Raw genomic sequence first — 17,141 nt, forward strand, 5'->3', positions numbered from 1 at the left:
AGGATGAGAAGTTCGGGGTCACCCTGGGCTACATTGGGAGTTTGAGATCAGTCTGATCTACATGAGATCTTTTTAAAAAAAAATGTCAGGAAAGGTTCAGATGGAGGAGTGAAAGTGAGAAATACTGTAATTTTATTATAATATCAGTCATAACCATAATATCATCATCATCATCATAATAAAGAACACTTTGGACATGTAACAGGATGTAGGGTGTCAGTTATTCTGGGTGTTGGGACATATGCCATTGAAGAAAGACAGTAAAATGTCCTGTGCATAGTAAATGAGATGCTTCCATTGGGTTAGATTTCTATGAATCCCCAGAACTTCATAGTGTGACACTATTTGTAAGTATCTAAGTTAGAAGGAGCCTACTCATGTGTGGCACAGTCTAATCCATTGCATTCTCACACAAAGACAAGAGAACACTAGAAAGGCACCAAGGCAAATGGCCATGTAAGCACACAGTTAGAGGTGACCCTTTGCAAGCCAGAATGGGATCCTCAGGGAGAAGTTACACAGCTGATAGCTTGATCTTGGATCTCTTACTCAGAGATGTGAAGAAATAAATTCAGTCGTTTAAGCAACCCAACGTGTGGTGTTTCTTGCAGTAGTTCTACTATGTTAATACATACACCGCATATGAGAGAAATGGAAAGGGGCCTGGCTCACTGGGGTAAGAACTGTGTCCTTTGGAGTTAGATGCATGACCCTGGAAGGAGAAGCCTTCTCTTTCCTGCTTTTCTTCTCTATCATCCACGGAGCAGTCAGAAGTAGGTCAGTGGGGCTGGAGAGAAGGCACAGGAATGTATACTGCTCTTGCAGAGAACCTGGGTTCAGAACGCATTTCCCAAATGCCAGCTTAGAACCATCTGTGACTCCAGTTCAGAGTGATCTGACCCTGTCCTCCGGGCTCTGCTGGCACTAGGAACATGCCCGCCCGGTGACCGTACAAGACCTGAGGATACGTGTACATTCACACAAGAATATGAACGTTTCCATATAACTTTTAAATGTTAACTAAAACAAAATTACATCATTTATATTTCCTTCTCCTCGTCAAACCCCCTGACGTCCTCTTCCTCCAGGTCCCCATTCTCTCCCCTGGCTCCTTCCCAAATTCATGGTCTCTTTTTCTTTTATTATTGTTACACATGTATGACACACATGTAAGTACAAACCGCCGAGCTATTTAGAGTTGACTGTATGTGTGTGGTTTCAGAGCTAGCACTGGTATTGGCTAAACAGTTAGGGCCTTTATCCTTGGGAAAGACGAATTCCCCCTTTTCCAGAGGCAGCTTTAGTTGCTTGTTCTTCTCGGTCCAGGGCAGGGCCCCTGGAGATTTCCTCCTTCCCCTAATGTTGCCATTGTTTGGGTTTTCAGGGTGTGGCTTCTGTGTCATTTCCAGGACACACAATCCCACAGCAGACTTCCCATTCCTCTGGCTATGATAATCTTTCCATCCCTTCTTCTTTGACATCCCTGAGCCTCAGCTGCAGGACTTATGCTGTAGATGCCTCCACTGGGGGTAGGCCTCCAGCAATACATTGCTCTCTCTGCCTTGTGACCAGCTGTGGTTTTCTGTGATTGTCTCTGTCTGCTGCAAAGAGAGGCTTATTTAATGAGGGGAGAGGACAGATATTATTTGTAATGCCAAGTATTTAGAACTCAGTTAGGAATTATATTGGTCTTGTGAGGCTGTGGTGGGAGGATCTCCTCTAAGATCCATAACCTCACTAGCCTCGGGTAATTGGTGGTTAGTAGTTGGCTAGGTTTCCCTACTGTTGAATGAACCTTAAGCCCAATCAGAGAGCTGTTGGTTACTACCAAGATATAAGCACTAGCGTTGCACACGAAGGCTGTTTTACCATGGTAGTCACTGTTGTAGATCACAGATATCCTGGGAAGAGTAGCATCATTGATTGTTTCTCTCCTATTGCAGCCTGAATAGAACCTTTTGGTATTCTCAAAGCTAATATAAGAAAAGCTCCCCGGAGATGGGACTTTCAGTCAGATCCAGCTCGAATATTCCAGGTACTGTGCCTGAAGTACATGCTCTCTTCAGCAAGAAGAAAATGCAGAAACCAAGAAAGTAAAGGGGGGATCATGAGGGCAGGGAATGGAACCCTAGGGAGAGGAATAGAAGAATACATCTTTTTAAGCAAGTCATATCTGTGAAATCCTCAGTTCTTTCAGCTATATAACAGGAACTGAAAAGTAGTTCTTTTCCTGGCAAGTTGGCTTAGGTGGCTCGGCAAAGAAAATGGCTTAAGATTTGTTGTCAAATTAGACTAGCGAATCTGATCATTGTCTGATCAGTAGTAAGCAGTTTTGGCATTCTCTGGGTTATATCAATCAGGTGGACATATACAATTCATGCACTGCTTTATTCTGGCTAACACTCTTGCCAGCATTCTGGACCAGGACTTACCGTGTAGAGTCACTGTTCTCAACCCTTTCATTTCTTTTGTGGCTTCAGTGTTGAACTGTTGGACACTGTGCTTGGGAAGCTTGCCAACTTTGTGCAGGAAAGTTGAGCGACTAAGAGAACATTTGAGGTTTGATGTGGTCCTGTCGCTACGAGACCAAGATACCTGAGACTAGAATGCTAACCCACAGCTTCACTCCCAAGGTCAAACACGATTTAGGATATTGAACTCTGGACGCATTTGATGGTAGCCTAAATTATCTCCCTTTGCTTCACTTCTCGCATGTGCTCTTAGCTTATGGTACTCTGTCAGAAGTATTGGGAGAAAATACATGAAGGAGCTTCCAGAAAGGCTATGCCTTTAATAGGACGTCAGTCTTAAAGGTAAACTGAGAAAGCCACGACAAGGTGAACTCCTGGGCCGTGTGGTAATCCCCTCGATGATTTTAAACACTTAAATGTGCTAAATTGGAAAGAAAAGGGGCGTGGTATTACTGCACTCAGCTATAAACTATGGTTGACCTCTCGTTTGAGTATAGCATCAAAGCTGTCATTTAGGCAGGAAAACAGACCACCCCGAACACTGCCACACCATTCGGAAATGATCACGGCTGTTTGGGCAGCAGGATGGGTTTCTTCTGCAATGTTAAGAGCATCAGAACAGTTGATTTTGAAAGGGCCAGCTGCTCTGACGTTTTGGGAATATTCCCACATGTTTTGAATGGAAGAAAATGAAATGGAGCCAAACCAAAAGCTTTCGACTCCACAAAAGAGACAGAGCTTTTGAAAACTTTCTCCACCAGAAGGTTTATAATTAGAGTATTAATTTCCTGTAGGGAATTTCCGGTTCTTTGTGTAACTTAAAGGACACATTTTTGATCTATTCTCTCATAGGATTTCGTTTTGGACTTGGAATTAATGGTCCAATGAACCAAAAATAGCCACCAGTGGTTGGCTTAAAAGCTAGTTTGGGAGCCACCAGAAATATATTAAGCATGAACGAATAGTGCTTAAAACTCAGCATCTTAGAGCCATCAGAGAAACGTCCAAATGTGCTTTAAAGATGAGTAAGGTCATGTTTGTATGTGAGCTCACTGAAGACACCTGTCTCATTAGTGACAGCAGTGGACAAAGTCAGAAAGAGAATAGGCTGACTTCTATCCCAGGAACTCCCCACTGGGGACCAAGTGGCCTGCAACCTATGAATCAGAGATCAACCCATCTTTTCTCAAATCCATGGTGATAATTTTTTCAATTAATCCATAAATTTCCCTAAGGTTCTGTGCAACAAGAGAAGAGTTGGCCAGGCCTGGGAAATTTACACAAAGCTGGCTGAGAGCTGGGTCCTTATGGGAGGCTGTGTCCTCCAGGGGCTTAGTCCACAGATGACCTCCACATCTGGCAATTGTGAATAGGTTTGGGCCTATAAAACGTGTGTGCTACTTCAAATTTGAAGAAGGGCTAACCTGAGCTGGTTGTTTGAAATAAAGTAGAGAACAGATATAGAATACAGGATACTTCCTTGTGTTTACCAACAGTAGAAATAAAGGCCTGCTCATTCAATATTCTAAGGTTTGCATGTATTCTTTTAGCTTCTGTTTTTTGATAATTTTAGGATTTGCCTGTTATGTGTATGTGTATGAATGTCTGAATGTATTCAAGTTCACCACATCTGTTACTGGGGCTCATGGAGGTCAGAGGGTGTTAGATCCCCTGGAACTGGACTTACAGATGGTTGTGAGTTCCCATGTGGGTGCAGGGAACCATACCTGGGTCCTTTGCAAGAGCAGCAAGGGCTCTTAACCACTGAGCCATCTTTCCAGCCCCTTGGCTTCCTTTTTTTAAAAAAAAATATATGCTGCACATAATTTCTACAGTCTGTCATCCTCCAAGATAATTTTGTCAGACTTTAATGGCATGTGATTGGTCTGGAAAATAATAAGCATATTAAACATACTGTCACACACACAGACACACAGACACACACACACACACACACACACACACACAGACAGACATTATTCTCTCATATTTGAATAACCCTATGAAGGAACTTCCTGCACAATTGCTTTGTGCATATTAAATATTCAAGTGTAAAGGGTCTGTTGGGGTTTGTAATTAGATACACACTTGTCTTATTTAGGGTTTCTAATGCTGTGATGATAAAGCATGAGGATCAAAAACAAATTGGAAAAAAGAGTTTATTTTGCAATTGCACATTATAGTCTACAATGACAGGAAGTCAAGGCAGGAAACTGGAGGCAGGAATTAAAGCAGAGACTATGGAGAAATATTGCTTACTGTCTGTTCCTCATGGCTTCCTCAGACTGCTTTCTTGTACACCCCAGGACCATCTGCCTAAGGGTGGCCCTGCCCACAGTTGGCTGAGCTCACTCACATCAATCACTACTCAAGAAACTCTCCCATAGGCCAACCTGGTAGGGACATTCTCTCAGTTGAGGCTTCATCTTTTCCCAAATGACTCTAGCTTGCATCAAGTTAACAAAAACTAACCAGGACAGCCCCATTTAAGTGGAAACAGAGGTATTTGTTCGAGTAACAAGGGTAATATGGCATAATTGTTAGTATGAAACCCATACGCAGCAATGAAGACATTCACTGCCACGGAAGGCTGAGTGTATTCAACAGATCATCTTACATTTTTAGTAATATTTATACTGTTTGCTTTTAGAGATATTTTGTTTTATGGATCAAGATTCTAGAACCCAGACAGATTGTGTTGCTTCAGGTGACTGAACTTATAAGTAGGGACTAGGAAGGGGACTTGCTTGGCTTATTGCCAGGTATAAAGCCTTTGTGTTCTCTTATGCTACTTTCTCGGTTACAATGTCTACAGACACAGCAGGAAAGGAGGCACCATTTTGTTCTTATTTTTATTTGTGTCTGTGTCAGTGTGGGTATATATGTCTGTGTGGATCTCTCTCTCTCTCTCTCTCTGTGTGTGTGTGTGTACATGTGTTTCTGTGTGAATGTGTCTGTGTCTTTGTGTGTGTGTGTGTATGTGTTTCTCTGTGAATGTATGTGTCTCTGTGTGTTTTGTGTATGTCTGTGTTTCTGCATGTATGTGTTTTTGTGTGTATGTATGTGTGTGTTTCTATGTGTATGTTTCTTTTTGTGTGTATGTGGGTACATGTGTATGTATGTGTGTGTTTCTGTGTTTCTGTTTGTCTCTCTGTGTGTATGTTTGTGTGTGTGTGTGTGTGTGCGGGTTTGTGTGTGTAGGTATGTGCCATGTGTGTTCCGGTGCCCATAGAAAGCAAAAGAGAGCATCAAATCTCACGGACCTGGAGTTACAGAGTCTTAGGATCCACACTTCAGTGTGCAGTCTGGGTACCAAGCCATGGTCCTCTGCACGAAAAGAACCTACTCTTATCTGCTGCGCTATATCTCTGGTTCCAAAACAATACCATTTTAGACTGAGTCTTCAGCCCACGGGTTTTCTTTTCTGCATTTCTATGCTTCTATTTTTTATTTCTTCTTCTCTTTAGCCACAAGAATATAGTGCTTCAGGTTACCACAGGCCCTTTCATATATAAAGTTATTATCTTAATCTTTCTTTAGAGGCGGGAAAACTGACCATAACCATATAAAAGAATAAAGGATATGGAAGTGCCTGCATAAATATTGAAATATAATTTCAGACTCTCCGTTGTTAGCTTTTGTGTAGGGGGAGTTGAGCTTCTGCTAGAAGCCCTCTGACTCTTGCCTCTTGGCTGACTTCTTTCACACAAGGGGGATACAGGGAACAGACTGAATTGGAAATCAGAAACTGTCTTGCTGTATATAGCCTGCTGCCTCGCCTTCAAGTTGAATCTTGGCTAAATCCGATTGTTTAAAGCCCAGACATTCTTTGAGTATAAAACTCCCTCAGAGTGCTAAGCACTAGATGTTGTCACAAGTGCTGCTGAAAAGATGGGGGTGAGAAAGCCAGAGAGGTGGTACTGGCGGAGGCCTGAGCTCTCCCTCAAGTCAGACCTTGCTGTGTGGATATGGAACCTGCAGTCTGTGTTTCCCACCAGGGTTTCGCACGGCTAGGGACATTGTGAGAGATAGCACACTTACTGCTGCTCTGTGAGCCTTTCTAATTAAAAACTAAAAAAGGTAGCTGGGCATGATGGTGCATGTCTGTTACCATGGCTCACAGGAGGCAGAGGAAGGAGAATAAGGAGCTTGAGGCCAGCATACAATAAACACATTCAAAAGTATGTAGAGATGTTATCACAAAACAAAAATGCTGGTCTGACACACACAAGCCCCTACTTGATTCTAGGACACAATCAATTTAGTCTTGAAGACATTGTATACCTGTGTATTTGTACGGTTTACATGTTTGTAGATGTGTGTGTGTGTGTGTGTGTGTGTGTGTGTGTGTGTGTGTGTGAAAAATGTGGCATGCTGGACGTGCTATAATGTGTGAAGCTGATGGATTATCTCAGTCATGAAACTTTATATGAGCTTTTATAATTGGTAAGTCAAGATAACTTATATTTTTATTTTTTTCTTATATTTTGAATATCATATTTAAAATAAATAATAATTAAATAGTAAGATATGTAAATAATTCTTTAAAAATAATAAAATAAGTAACAAATAAAATATAACATTTAAACATATCTTATATTTTTTTAATTTGATGTGGCTGAAGAGGTGGTTCAATGTTTGGGGGCATTTGTTGCTCTTCCAGAGGATCCAGGTTCAATTCACTGCACCCACGTGGATGTTCTCGTCCCAGGGGATCCAGTGCCATCATGCAGGCTTCATGAGGTCTGCATGCATGTGCTGTGCAGATATAAATGTAAGCAAAACTCCCACATACATAAACCCCGCCCTCATAGGCATGCCTCTTGTGCCAGTCATTATTGAGAGTCTTGATCATAAGCTAGCTACCAGCACTCACAAGCACCAGGATCAGTTTGAGGTTGTACCTTACTCACATCCCAACCAGCGGTTACAGCACTGATGCCGTGTCTTGGTTACCTAAGGCCTCTGTGACATACACCATAGACAGGATGAATTAAGGAGTAGGCATGTACAGCGCATAGTTCTGAATGGTGGAAGTTCAGAAAAGACAGACATGCAAGAGAGAATGAGAGTGAGAGCAAGAGTAAGTGAGAACCCATATCCCCAAGTTCTTTTATAACCAACATTAACCCCCTCACAACAGTATAGCTCTTAGGGCTGGAGCTGGAGCTAAGTTGGTAGCAGGCTTTGCTTAGCACATATGAGCCTGAATTCAGTTCCCAAGCCTGGTGTGGTGAAGTTTGCCTGTAAACCTGGCATTTGGAGGGGAAAGCAGGAGGACCAGAAGTTCAAGGTCATTCTCTGCCACATAGTGAGTGGGAGACCACCTAGGGAGACGTGAGACCCTTGTAAAATGGAGAAAAATAGAAAGAGTGAGGATTTCAGTTTTTGCAACCTAAATACCTCCCATGGGGTCCTACGCACCCTAACGTTTTTTCATGTAGAGAAGTCAGTCTGTCTCTGTTTTCAAGGCGTATCACTAGCAATTCTGTTCAATTGGCTTTTAACAATGCATAGTCATCACTGTGATATGGTTCAAATAAAGCCTAGGGTTTCCCTACTTAAGTGAAATACAGTAATCGATTGAGGAGAATACAGGGCACTGTGGGATCTGTAGAAGCTGTAGCCACATCAGCATCTGTGGATGATGAAGGAGAAAGGCTGTGGCTAGGAGAGAGACACAGCCTACACCTGCACACTTCAAGCTCCTGACTCCACGGCAGAGCGTGCAGGACACAGCACTTTGATTTTAAAATTGCTGTTCAAAGTAGATAATTAAAGTTCTCCCATCTAGGAGTTCTGCTGGTTTTGGACTTCCTGAGAAGCAAGCCAATTATCTAGGAAAAGGTTATTTTATGTTTTTCAATTTAGCAACTAAGTGTGCTTTTTCATATCTCGCCTGTAGCTTACATAACTGAAATTGTTCACCATGTCTCAGTCACCTAAAAGACAGCAGACTTCTTGGGCTTATTTTAATATACGAATTTTATACTCTTTTTCATGGAAACCTTTTTATTGTCTTCATTTTTTATATGTGATCTTCAGTAAGATTGTCGACACATTATTGAATTTGAACAAGTATCAGCAAATGTTGAAAGATGTATATTTTTCTCTCGAAGATACTGTTCATAACAATAACCCATTTATCTTTTTTACATTCCTATATAAATTATATTGTATTGCAGATTTATATAATGTATTGCATATGTATCTTTCAAGAAGGTTTGCTTTTGTATTAGTCAGAGTTGTCTAGAATCACAGAACTTATGGAATGTCTCTCTATATATTAAGGGAATTTATTGGAATGACTTACAGTCTGAAGTCTAACACAACAATTGGCAGCTGTGAACGGAAAGTCCAAGAACCTAGTAGTTGCTCAGTCCCATGAACCTAACTGTCTCAGCTGGTCTTCTGTATCAGCTGGAATCCTGAAGAAGTAGGTTCCAACAGAGGTGCTGGCAAGTCAGTGCAAGCAGGCAAAGAAGAGCGAGCCTTCCTTCTTCCAATGTCCTTATGTAGGTCTCCAGCAGAAGGTATGGCCCAGAGTACAGGTGTGTACTACCAGGCCTGGATTTGGAGCTTGTTCTGTCCCACACTGGCCTTGAACTCAGAGATCCCTCTGTCTCCTCTGATTAAAGGAGTGTACTACCTTGCCTGGGCCTAAGTTTTTCATGGCCACTATGCTTCAAGATCTGGATCAAAAGTGTGTATCATCCCTTGTCAAGATCAGGGTCAGAAGCCTGTGTCTTTCTAGTCTCAAGATCTATTTCACAGGGTGCCCTTATTTCTGGAGTGTAGTTCATTCCAGGTGTAGTTAAGTTGACAACCGGGAATAGCCACCACAGCTTTCATCTTTATAGATGAAAATAAATTGTTTATGCAATTGCGTACTTGATCATGTAGGTCAGTTTTCTGTGAAAAGAGAAAAACAAGGTTCTAGAAATTTCCACCCCGACTTGTTTCCATTTGTATTATTTATTTTCTCAGTCACACTAGGTTCTCAGAGAGTTAGGCAGGGTTTCTGCCCTATGTTCATCCCTGATGCTACCCTTGCTGACAGTGCCTGTGGATGCTGTGGATTCGGCACACGCACATTAAAGGAGGGTCTAAGTCTGGAATTGATATTTCACAAGAACTGGGGGATTAAATTTGTTCTGAAGTTCACAAGGTAAATTCAGTCTATGATTAATCAATGATAATTTTCCTTTAAACTTTTTGAAATTAGCAAAGCTGATTGAGATAATTGAGTACTTTTACCTCCTAAATACAGAATAAAGAAAAGACTAATTCCAATTCAATTCACTGTAAACTCCAGCACCTTTTATACGCAGGAGATTTTTGAGTCAAGTGGATGGGTAGGTATCAGTGAGCTTTGTGAAGCAGAGAGTGATTCCCCGCGCTTCTTGCAGTAGCGAGTGGTTGGTAGGCAGTGTGCTCAGAGTGACTGACCAATGTCACCTGCTGGACAGGCCATTCCATTCTATTATCCTTCATAAATGTTTGTTCTTGTGAGTAAGCGAGAAGTCTTTCTGTGATGACTCTGCTGGCACGCAAATCTCTGATACTTACTTTGTTTTGATCAGAAGTAGCTCTGTTGATTTCGGTTTTGGGCTGTTTAACTTGAAGCGATGCCCTTCTGTCAGACAATCTGACTATCTAGAGGCCTCACCACTCAGTGACAATGTCCTGGTAGCAGCTGAATCAAAATGCTTGACTAAAACTTCCCCTCATATACCACACACTCCAGGCCAGCAAATTTCCTTCCACGCATGTCTGAGATTTTTTAAAAAGCCATTTCCCATGCATCCCCCAGAGTTAACCTTTTCTGTCACTGCTGCTTCTCCTGCTACTGCTGGGAGCCTATGATGGGTGACATCTGCATGCAAAGATATGCAGCTCATTAACTAAAGACCTAATACACTACCAGATCCATCCAACCGAGCCTAGGTGGAGGGGGGATCCAGTTATGATCTACATCCCTGGAATCAGATTTCCAGGCTGAACCTCAGGCTGCAAATATCTCTCAACTGTTCCATATTTTTCTTATGGTTCAATTACCTCCTGACCCTGCTGTATTTGAAATTCACTTCTCTTTGCTCCTTTTGGTTGGTGGCTTCAGTCCACTGGCCATCTAAATTCTGTAGGTATCACTCAATTAGCTATACATCAGAACTATGTAGGAAAATGATGAATGTATATAGACTACTTTGTCATCATACAGATCACAGAATGACAAGTTTTTTTGGTGGTATTGGCATCAGATCAGATGTTCTGAGGAGTCCAGAGGTGTCTTCAATATATAAGGGATGGCAGTAAGTTAAATTTGAGCATCTGCAGAGTTTTGTATCCATGGAGACACTGGATCATTGTACGCAAATCATACTTCAAGTGGTCCTCAACCTCTGCATAAATCAAATAGATAGTGTTTGCAAAGTATCACGCAACACATACTTTCCAATCACAGCAATGCAAAAGTGTGGACCTCAGATGTGATAACTGAGAACACACACTCTGACTCTTAGAATCTCAGGGTGGACAGGGATTACCAAGGGTTTCCTTCACAAGAATCAGACACACTCATCTGTGACCATAGGAGGGAGAGAGGCTCAGGGTCGCATCCACAAACACACCAGTGAGTGAATAAATCTCTATGACTCAAAGGATGCAATGCCCCCTTCTAGTTATAAAATAATGAGCCCAAAATGGAAGGACCTCTCAGGGGTTAGCAGTGTATGCTGCTCTTATAGAGGGCCCAGGTTTAGTTCCCAGCCTCCATGTCACATGACTGACAACTGTCTGTAACTCCAGCTCCAGAAATTCTGACACCCTCGTCTGGTCTCCAGGTGCTCCCAAATACGTGTGCATGTACACACATAAATAAAAAGAAAACAGTGGAGGCTGGAGAGATGGCTCAGTGGTTAAGAACACACCTGGTCTTCTAGATTACCTGGGTTCAATTCCCACCACCCTCATGGCAGCTTACAACTGTCTGTGACTCCAGGACCTAACACCCTCACACAGACATACACGCAGGCAAAACATCAATGTACATAAACTATCTGTCAATAAATGATTAAAAATTAAATGAAGCAATGCACCCAAATTAATTTCTTGTAAGAGTGAAGCAGGTACCAGAGAGCTCTCAAGAGCATGAGGGGTGTGGAGAGCCTGGAGCCCTCTGCCTGGAGGCTGTGCTGGGTTAGTTGGTCCTTGCTTTATTATGCCGTCCGTCCTCCAAACACCAGGTTACTCATATACCTGTCCATTTTCTGAGATCACTTCTGTGGCAGGCTTTTATATGCTTCTCACTGTACAAAGGTGCTGGGGCAATGACATGTGGGGCTCTTTCCAAAATTCTTCTCTATTGTGTTAGTGATTGTAGCTACTATTATGCTAGTTGTAGTAGCTGTAGCTGAGTAGTCCAGTTTTACCTCAGCTTTTCTGCTGTGGAAAACATAGGCATCTGCTTCTGAGAGAAGACGAGGGCACAAGAAGTCGTGAGTCCATCTTCCAGGAGCATTGATGCGCTAACTCACAGGTATTATACAGATTAACAAGGCTAGTAACAGTTGAGAGAAAAATCACAGAATTAAAGAGCACTCAGGCTGCGCAGGGTCTTCTACATCGGTGGCTTTCCAATTGTGTGAACTACAACCTACAGGGAAAAAAAAAAATCTTACGTCATGACTCAGTATCCTCAAGATCCTACACATTTATGTCTGAGAAATGAAGCATCACACTCATACACACAAAACTAACAGTAATGGGCCAGGTCCTTTGGGAAGCACACTCTTAAGCTCCACTGGACTCATGACTCAGCACATTACCTCTGTATTTCACATCTGGTTGTGACCAGAGTGGGAAAAAACTACTTTACCTGACTCCCATACCTTTTATTCTGAAGAGCAATTATATAGCCCAAGCAACTAAGTGGGTTTTATAATCTCTCAGCTGTTTGGCCCTCGAGCTCAGGTCTTATGAGTTTGCCCACCATGTTCTTCTCAACACAGTACATAATCAGTAGCCTGAGGCATTAATTAGTTTATAATGTTTCTGTTGGATAATGTATGTCTTGACTGCATCAGGACCATAGCTGTAATTGCACAGTAATTTTGAGTATGAATGGGCTTTTAAATTCTATTGTTTAGATAATGACACATGTATAAATTTTGGTTGTTACTCTTACCATGCAGAAAAGAGGCAGGGAAACTAATGTGAAGGCTGAAATTGGAAACTACTATAGAGAACTAGAATTTGGGGTTTCTTACCACCTACTGGAGCTAGGTTTTATTTGATTCTCAGCTACTCCAGTCCTTGGTAAGCCAGAGCTCTGTATGACTCTGGGAAGAGTTACTACATAGGTCAGTAGCCAAAGGGTTTCTTTGAGAAAATGGCACCATATATTTTGGCTCCTGATTGGTCCCTTGTCAAGGGTCAGCATCTGTCAGGTAATCTCTCTTGCTTAAGGGCTGCTCTGACACTCTCCTTCCCATTAGTGATCCAACTGTCTGGCTTGTAGTGTGCATGTTGAGTTATTTCCCAGAGAGTGGTACTGAGTTATGTGGAGTTCCTTTGGTCCTTCAGAGACAGACATTACAAAAGCCAATGGTGACCAATTAGTCTTTGAAATGTTGCCATCAGACTACCGGTGTTAGCAACCCTGTTGTATTTGATAGAAACACCTGGTCCTAAGCCTTGCTACAGAGCAACGTGGCAGGACTCGATAAGATGAGGCTAGGACACACGTCTTCTATGTCCTTCTGTACTCACTGGTTCGTGGTATGAGCAGATACTAGGTCTGCTTTGCTCATTGCTGTAGATGGAATATACATCTTCCAATGTTGTTATTAAAGCCCAGTGGTGGTGAGATGAGGCCTTTGGAAGCTGAGTAGGTCCACAAATGGGAGTACGGCTCTCACAGAAGGGGTGCTGTGCAGCACTGAGTCACCCTGCCTCTCTGCTATGTGAGATCATGCATCCTCCCTTTCCAGATGTGGCAATAAACCACCATCGCGGGAGAACAGAATGGCCCTTTCCAAAAGGTGTGGGAGAACAGGGTGGCTCACCTCACACAGATGAGCCTGTCCTGGCTCTTGAATGTATCAATCTTAGAACTGTAACAAATAAATTTTTGTTCTTTATAAACTACCCAGGCTGAAGTATTTTGTCTCAAGCAGCATAAACAGAGCAAGGTATCACCATATTGTCTCTGCTGACCAGCACACTAGGCACTTAAGAGTCACATGGTGAATATCATACCTTTGATATGTACAGTTCCTGTTTCCTCCCTCAATGTCTCAGGCAATGATGATCTTGTGAGAGTTTGTAGCATTGGGAGCCCCCTGATTGCTACCACTGCCAGGATGGTACGGCTTGACTAAATTGCTTGACATCTCTGTGCCTGAACTTGCCTATCTGCTATAAGGGAGATGTCCATACTGCCACCCCACATTTGACTCCGAGGAGTGAGTGAGTTCACACATGAGAAATGTTTAGAATGACACCCAATAAATAGTAAGAGCTCCCAAACTGACATACAATTGCCAGTAAATGTTGGAAATTCTTGGAAGCTATTTGATTTAATCTTTTATTTGTTGGATTACTTTTAAAAGAGAAGTCACAAAAGGTCCAGTGTTTTCTTTACAAAGTTTTATGAATGTGAACATGGCTTCAGACCCAGATATCTGAGAAACCAGCTACCCAATGTCCTGTCCTTTTCCTATCTCTGCAGTGAAAATATTATCCCCCTTTTTGGTGATAATTGCATAGCTACCTGAATGTCGACAGCAGGCTATTAGGACTTATTTCCTTATATACGGAGGCTGGTTCATGAAGTCATGGACAAGTTGTTACCTGACCATCACTGCCACAGAATGCATAGAATATAAAGAATTCATATTTATTCATATAACCCAGGATTTCTCTATCTCAGTATTGGCATCTGAGGCTGGATAAATCCTCATTGATGTGGGGGAAGGAGGGGCTCTCCTCTGTGTTGTGGGTGCTTTGCAGTCACATCTACCCTTGAGTTTAAGCCAGAACACAGAAGTACTAATGTCCTTTAAAGCGAACTGTATTGTGGAGTCTAAAGATCCACCAGCAGCAGCAGTTGAAGGACTGCCTCAAAGAGCCTTAAAGCGGGCAAATCTATGGGTGAAATTATATGTTAACAATGACTAAACATTATAACAATTTGCTGTTATAAAATCTATTGTGTACAAGTTGATGGTAGGATAAACATGGGACTTTTATATATATCATTAATCACTTTTCATCAATGGTACAAATTATCTTAATGTACATTGCTAATAACTCTTCACAAGTGCTACAAAGTATCTGAATGTACATTGCTAATACCTTTTCATCAATGTTACAGAGTATCTGAATGTATACAGTCACTCTTCATCAGTGCTACAAAATATCTAGGAAACAACACAGGGAGGGAGGGAGAATTTGCTTTGGCTCACAGTTTTAGAGGTCTCAGTTCACAATTGACAAGAAAAAAATTTATGGGAAGAACACAGCACAGGAAGCTGCTCACCCCACTCCATCCAGAGGAGAGAGCAGGGTAGGATGGTGTGTGTGTGTGTGTGTGTGTGTGTGTGTGTGTGTATGTGTGTGTGTGCGTGTAGATTGATTAGGGAAAAAGATATGTCATTCAAAGATTGCCCTATGACCTACTTCCTCCAGCTAAAGGTCACTTCCTAATAGCTTATTCATCAAAATTATCAAAGAGCTGATCAGTGAGGCTTGTATTCTCATGATCTAACTACTTCTAAATCAACTGGAACCCAAGCTTTCAACACATGGGCCGTTGGGGACATTCTATACCCAAATTATCACACATTTTCCAATAGCCCTTCATGCAATTCTTTGTATGCAGTGTATGTTTATTAAATATTTGTTAAGTTAATGAGTGGGCAGAAAATGAATGATTGCCTACGTTAATGAAGGAATAGAAATGGAGATATCTAGAAGAAAGCTTTCCTTTCCCTTAAAAGTGTAGAGAAGTGCTGTTGGAAATAATTTTCTTCATTTAAGCCAAAATGACAACCTGTATATAGTCCAACTGATTGAAAAAGGAGCTGGTTAAGATTCTTTAGTATTCCAAGAAATCAAGACTCAAAGGCAAAGAGAGAAAGTAGATGGAATTCCAGGCAGAAGAGCTGCCCTCCAAAACTGTTAGAACAAAGTGGATATGGGGGAGAAAGTTTAATATTTTGAAAATAAATGCTGATTATAAAAGAAATATAATAGATGTAGTTCTCTGTTTTACTTGTTTTGAGTCTGTTGGTCCGAGTGTAGCTTATTGGTTTCCCAGCACTCACCACCTGCAATTAAGAACTATTCAACGCCATCCATCAACAGCTGTCATTTGTCTCAGATTTACTTACTTATTTTTATCCTGGCACACATTTCAGAGGTTCTATTTCTAAAGTACAGATTTCCTTTGAGGAATGGCACCCTTCATCTATGGGAGGAGGAGATATGTAGTCTATAATGCAAATGCTGGCTTATGAGTTTGTGTCTTAGCTTTGAAATCCTGCGCACAGACACGGAGCATCTCTGGAGGCTCCCGGTACCTACTCTGGGTGAGGACATCCTACATTGCCTGTGTCATCTCCATGCTACCTCTTCCATTTGCAGAGTGTGAAAGCAGCTTATGCCTTTGCATGACCAACTCCAGTTATTCTGCTTGACAAGAAGCAGTTAAAGATGACTTGCTTAAGGAATTAACTGTGGGAGACAAAATTGCAAACTGGATAACAGTGAGTGTGGGCTCAGTCAATTTAAAAAAACGTGTGTGTGTGTGTGTGTATGTGTGTGTGACATTTTATTGCAGCTCTGGTTTGAGTCCATCCTTAATTTACAGTTCGATTCTCCCTGGTGGACTGACACAGCCAAGATGGAGACCCATAGACCCATCCCCATCAGGGCTCAGACACTGGCTGTCCCTAGTGGCATTTCTGGTGTTACACTGTGGGCCCAACTTCTCTTTCCTCGGCAGTCGTGCTCTGGGGTAGGAAGCCTAGCTTTTCAGTTCCATGGCCTGGTTGGTCCAGTGGCCTCATGTCAGTGGGGTTTGGGGATGTGGCTGTCCACATAGAAGTTCCTGGTGATCTGAGGAAGAGCAACCTCGACTCCCTCCAGCTCAGGGGTCAGCACAATCTGGCAGCCCAGTCTCGAGTTCTCCTGGAGCCGTGGATCCATGTCCATCATGTTGTCCTCCACCTCCTCAGGAGGCAGGAGATCCAGGTGGGCCCCACTCACATACATGGCAGGTGGAACATGCCAGGGTTGCTTCGCAGGCCTTTTCCAGGTCCACCCCATGGCGCTGGGCCAGGTAGAGAACATTGTCCCCAACTCTGCCCCTCTCCGGGATCCGCTTGCCAGAGCAGTCCACAAACACCACATTGACCACCGGTCAGAATTGAATTTCCAGCAACATTTACAAATTTTCCAATCACTTAAATAATGTCTCAATTAGATACGGTGGTGGGACTACCTCTACTTCCCCTAGCATATTGTTATGGCCCCGAAGCTTGTTTCAGGAATTCTGTTACGTCTTAGTTTGGCAACTGGATGATATATAAATGTCTGCTTGACATATATGATTAGTTTTATTAGCTCAATAAAATCTCTTAATAAAAGTCAAAGGAATAATTTTAT

At 42.2% G+C, this 17,141-nt stretch overlaps 1 pseudogene; it reads right to left on the reverse strand.

The window, feature by feature from the left end:
* Positions 1-16,544: 16,544 nt before the first annotated feature.
* LOC110294904 lies at positions 16,545-16,896 on the reverse strand (annotated as a pseudogene).
* Between the last annotated feature and the right edge of the window lie 245 nt (positions 16,897-17,141).

This window comes from Mus caroli, chromosome 5 (genome assembly GCF_900094665.2).
Source record: "Mus caroli chromosome 5, CAROLI_EIJ_v1.1, whole genome shotgun sequence".
Taxonomy (NCBI): Eukaryota; Metazoa; Chordata; class Mammalia; order Rodentia; family Muridae; genus Mus; species Mus caroli.